This window comes from Peromyscus maniculatus, chromosome 2, assembly GCF_049852395.1.
Source record: "Peromyscus maniculatus bairdii isolate BWxNUB_F1_BW_parent chromosome 2, HU_Pman_BW_mat_3.1, whole genome shotgun sequence".
NCBI lineage: Eukaryota > Metazoa > Chordata > Mammalia > Rodentia > Cricetidae > Peromyscus > Peromyscus maniculatus.
The window spans coordinates 112,217,473-112,222,859 of record NC_134853.1 but is presented as its reverse complement, the minus strand read 5'-3'; positions in this window follow the sequence as shown (position 1 = coordinate 112,222,859).

Genomic DNA, 5,387 nt, shown 5'->3' with positions numbered 1-5,387 from the left:
GGCTGAAGGAGCCCTTCCCAGAAGACAATGTCTGAAGTACTTTGAATTTCATAACCCAATAGATACAAGGTACTTGAAATAGTGAAAATCCATTGAGGTAATAGTATTTTAATATCCACAAGAGAGTAAGAATGAGTGTTCTGCTATTATGCATTAGGCCTTTAGTTCTAATGAGAGACAGATGAAGAAAGACACAGAGATAGAGAAAAAGAGACACACACAGAGACAGAGAGGGACACCCCCCTGTGGAAACCTTATAACCAAGGACATGTATTACCCATCAAGTAATATGACTATCTGAGTGGCAATGCTCCAGCCTCTCTCTTTTGAAGTTTCTGATAATGGGACCTAATTCCGGAGCCTGGTGTGGTTCTCATGTAGTCCATGAATATGCCTTGGAATCTTCCACCAGTTTTGTCAGAAAGAATCCAGTAAGATGGTCAAAATCTACAGCTGTTCACTATCTAGAAAGCTGCTTTTTCAACAAGCATGGTTTTAAATTAAATATGGCAGCATTTAAGAGAACTGAATGCTTTTGTGTTAAAAGGAATCTATTTGCGTGACACGTAAAGTTTCTTAGTGCTTGAGATCGAACAGACCGGTCTCATAATTCCAATATAAAATGCATAATTGACTAATTGATTTAGCTTTGTAGTTTCAGGTTGAAATATTACCAAATTGATTTACAGTGTTGGAATATTTAAAAGACTTTGATTCACCATATTTATAAAATTAATTCATTTGATTTAAAAGGTTTATTTAATTACTTGGGAAGGTTTTAAGTCAGACAATTGAGGTACTTAAAGGAAATCAGATATATTAAATTTACGAGTGAATTTTAAATTGTTTGAAGAGCTTTAATTAACTGTTTGTAAATGAAGCTAAATATTTTTCTAAGTACCCTTAAAAGCAATTTCTGGAAATTCCTAGATCATAAACAGAATTTAATTTGTAAGCTGAAATGAGAAGCTGAAGGAAAAACTAGGCTTTTAAATTTGTACCATGAAAAAAAAATAATATTTACAAGAATTACCATTAGCCTGACCTTTTCTGAGCACAAAGGCCACCTTCAAGGACTTTAGAAGCCAAGGCACAGCACACACTTCCTGTGCTCAGGGTAAAATCCTTCCTCACTTCTGCAGAGAAGTATTTATGTTTACTCTCCACTACTCTCAAACCATTCAACTGACTGACTGGCTGAAACTCTACCTCTTCCTGTGTTCTCATCATAATCTCACTCCTCCCTCCCTCCCTCCCTCCCTCCCTCCCTCCCTCCCTCCCTTCCTTCCTTCCTGTTCATTTCTTTATTTCTTTATTTCTGGTTTGTTTGTGAGGCAGAGTTTCACCTATGCTAGCCTATGCTAGCCTGGAACTCAAGATTCAGGACTAGGATTAAAAGCAAGTGTCAACATGCCATATGGTTTTGTTTTGTTTTTCTATTTCTGTAATAAAAGGAAAAATCAGTCCAAATGTGGTATTTGGCAAACAATGGGTAATGATAGGGATTTGGACAATTTAAGTAATCATACTATTTGTAATCATTTGTGGTGTCTACTTGAAAGGTTCTGGAATCACCTAGGAGACAAGCTTCCAAGCACACCTGTGAGGCATTGTATTGATTAAGTTAATGAGATAAAAAGATCCAAACTAGAAGTGGGTAGCGCTATTCCCAGGCTTGGATTCCGTACTATAAAAAAGGAAAACATGGCTTAGCATAAACATTTGTCGCTGTTTTTGCTTTTTTTTTTTTTTTTTTTTTTTTTTTCCTGAAAACTCAATGAGACTTACTCCCTCAAGCTTCTGGCACTGGAACATCCCTTCCATGATGGACTGTAACCTGCAACTGTGGGCCAAAGTAAGCCCTTTCTCCCTTAAGTTGCTTCTGTCAGTGTCTTTTTTACAGTAGCAAGAAAAGAAACTAAGACAGAAAATGGGTACTGAAAAGTGGAGATGCTGCTATGATAAACATGTGGTTCTTGGGCATCTGGAAGAGGTTTGTGGCCAGAATGCAGAAGAGTTTGCTGCTTTCTGGCCAGAAAAGCTCCCGCATGCTGGAGCAGAGTTTAACAGAACATTCTGGTGGGCACTGGAAGAGAAGACTACTGAAAGAATCATGGACAGTGGAGGTCTAGTCACACAATTTTGGAGGGAAATAAGGACTCTCAGGAACTGGAATAGGGGCCATTTATGCACTATGTTCAAGAACTTGCATTTATTTTGCTTGTGCCCTAAGAACTGAGTGAACTTTAAAGTTAATGAACTAATTTTCTTGGCAGAGAAAAATCTCAAGACAGGAGAGAATTCTGGTCAGTGCTTAAGCAGTAATTGTTAAAGGAGTCAACATTGCTGAAGAGAAACTTCCTGATCTGAATGGGGACAATAGGAAAGACGCCAGGAGGGCAAAATCCCACCCACCAGAGGTCCCATCTTGCAAAGATCATTTGAAGGAAGAAGGCCTATACTGAGCAACTCCCTGTTCAAATACAACCACCTAAGAAATTGTTTCTTCAAGGTCAACAAACAGAAGCTGATGCAACTGTTTCAAAGAAGGCCAAGTTCTTTCTCTAGCTGGTAACAGAATTTGGTAACATTGTCTATATGGCACTGATTTCACAGGCATGAAAGATGCAAGACTGGGGGGTGGGGTGGTAAGGGCCATGGTGTCTTTCACCATGGTTCTAGAAATGTGTGGCAGGGTTGGATTCGCCTCAGAGGGGTGCTGAAAAACCATTGGATGGAGCTATTGAAGGTGAAATGTAAGTTGCAATGGACAGCTCAGGATGGTGGAGATGCCATTATTATGGGATGTTGTGGAATATTACTTTAACTATGTAAAGGTGCATTGCATTTGTTTATGCTGCATTTGTTTAACTATGTAAAGATGTGTTACATTTGTTTTACTGTGCCTGCATAAGGTACCTGAGTGGTCTAGTAAAAAGCTGAATGGTGAATAGCTAGGTAATAGAGGGATAGGCAGGTCTGGCAGGCAGAAAGAATAAATAGAAAGAGGAATCTAGGCTTGAGAGAGAAAAGAATGAAAGAGAAAGAGAGGGAGATGCCCAGGGCCAGCCAGCCAGGCAGACAGAGGAAGCAGGGAAGTAGGACAAACAGAATGAAAGAAGGTAAAAAGCCCCGAGGTAAAACATAGATGAAAAGAAAGGTAGGCAAATTTCTAAATGGTCTTATTAAATAAAAAACACAAAGTCAAATATAGGGGTGAAAGCCTTAGATCAGGGAAATAGGGAAAGCCACCAGCCAATCTTACCTCACCAACTCTGCAGCTTCCAAAAGCAAGTTACTTCCTGTCTAACCACACCTATATTGCCTTGCTGTTCTGCCCTCACATTGGCTCTCTTAGCCCAGCTACCTCACTTCCTCTTCCTACACAGCTCTGTTACTTTCTGTCTGTCTGTCCAGACCTTCAGGTCTCTATGGTTGGTACTGGGATTAAAGGTGTGTGTCACCACACTTAGCTCTGTTCCCTAGTGTGCCCTTGAACACACAGAGACCCTGCCTGCTAATCGATAGGATTAAGGGTGTGTGCTGCCTGACTTCTTGTTGTTTACTTAAAATGGCTGGCCTTTTCCCTGATCTCCAGGCAAGCTTTATTTATTAACATACAAATAAAGTATCACCACATTTTAGCACAAATAAAATGCCACCAGAAAGAAACAAGATAATTTAAGTTAAAAAAGCTAGCTAGAGCCGGGCGGTGGTGGCGCACGCACATCTTTAATCCCAGCACTCGGGAGGCAGAGGCAGGCGGATCTCTGTGAGTTCCAGGCCAGCCTAGTCTCCAAAGTGAGTTCCAGGAAAGGTGCAAAGCTACACAGAGAAACCCTGTCTCGAAAAACCAAAAAAAAAAAAAAAAAAAAGCTAGCTAGAAACAAGGCTAAATCAAGGGCAAGCATTCATAACTAATATTAACTTTCCATGTCATTATTTGGGGGCTGGCTGTTCAAGAAAGCCTACTACAATGTGATGTCCATTAAAGAAGGTTTCAAGCATGGAATGGAGCAAGCCTATGGAAAAGCATGCTGCAAATTGCAGGTGTGGAGAGTTGGGTGTTGTTGGTTGTTTTTACTTTTTACTCTTGGGCTTTTGCCACCCTGCTCCCAAATAAATCACAAACAGAGTCTTATTCTTACTTATGAAAGCTCAGCCTTAGCTTGGCTTGTTTTTAGACAGCTTTTCTTAACTTAAATGTTCTCATCTATCTATTACCTCTGGGCTTTTATCTTTATCCTATATACCTTTTTTTACTTCTTACTCTGTGGCTTGCTGTGTAGCTAGGTGGCTGGCTCCTGGAGTCCTCCTTATTCTCTCATGCCTAGATCCCCTTCACAGATTTTTCCTTTTATTTATTGTCGCTGCCTGCCAGTCCTGCCTATACTTTCTCCTGCCTTGCTATTGGCCATTCAGCTCTTTATTAGACCAATCAGGTGTTTTAGACAGACAAAGTAACACAGCTTCACAGAGTTAAACAAATGCAACATAAAAGAATGTATCACATCTTTGCATCATTAAAGTAAATGCTCCACAGCATAAACAAATGTAACACATCTTAAAATAATATTCCACAATAGTTGGGACTATTCAAGCCCTTTTTGAAAAGTAGATGATTCCGTCATGGCTTCCAGATGTTAGACATGGAGCTAGAAGAATTGGTGTTTGCCTTGTTGGTTTCAATCTTGCTTTGGTCTGATCATTCCCTGCTGTGCCCCAATTCTTTCATTTTTGGATGATATATTTATTATATATCACTGTATGTTAGAAGCATGTAACTTGTGTTTTGATGTTATGGAGGCTAACAGTTAAGAAACTTCCTCCGGTCTTAGATGAGACTCAGAATTTTGACCTTCATGGGCCCTGGTACACTTCCACTGCACAATTGTGCTGCTTGCTCAGACTTTAAAAGGTGTTGGAATTACTAAAGACTTTGGAAATTTTAAAGTCGGATGTAATATATTTCACACTGTGAGATGGTTATGAGTCTGTGAGGACAAGAGGAGAAGGCCAAGGCTAAAGGCAACGTGGGTGGGTGTCAAGTTGACAAGGGATAGAGTTATCAAGGTTAGTGTTAGTTGTCAAGTTTGCAGAATCTGGAATCACCTAGTAGCCAAGCCTTCAGGCACTCCTATTGGAGAATTATGTTGACTAGGTTACTGGAAGTAAAAAGATCCACACTACAAGAAGGTGGCACCAGTTCCTGGGATAGGGCCCTTGACTGTATAAAAAAGAGGAAGCTAGCTGAGCACAGGGTTTGTCGCTGTTTTTCCGACTGTGGATCCTTTCAGCTCCTGCACTGCGACTTCTCTGCCATGATGGATTATAACCTAGAGCTAGGAGCCAAACTAAACACATCCTCCTTTCAATTTCTTTTGCCA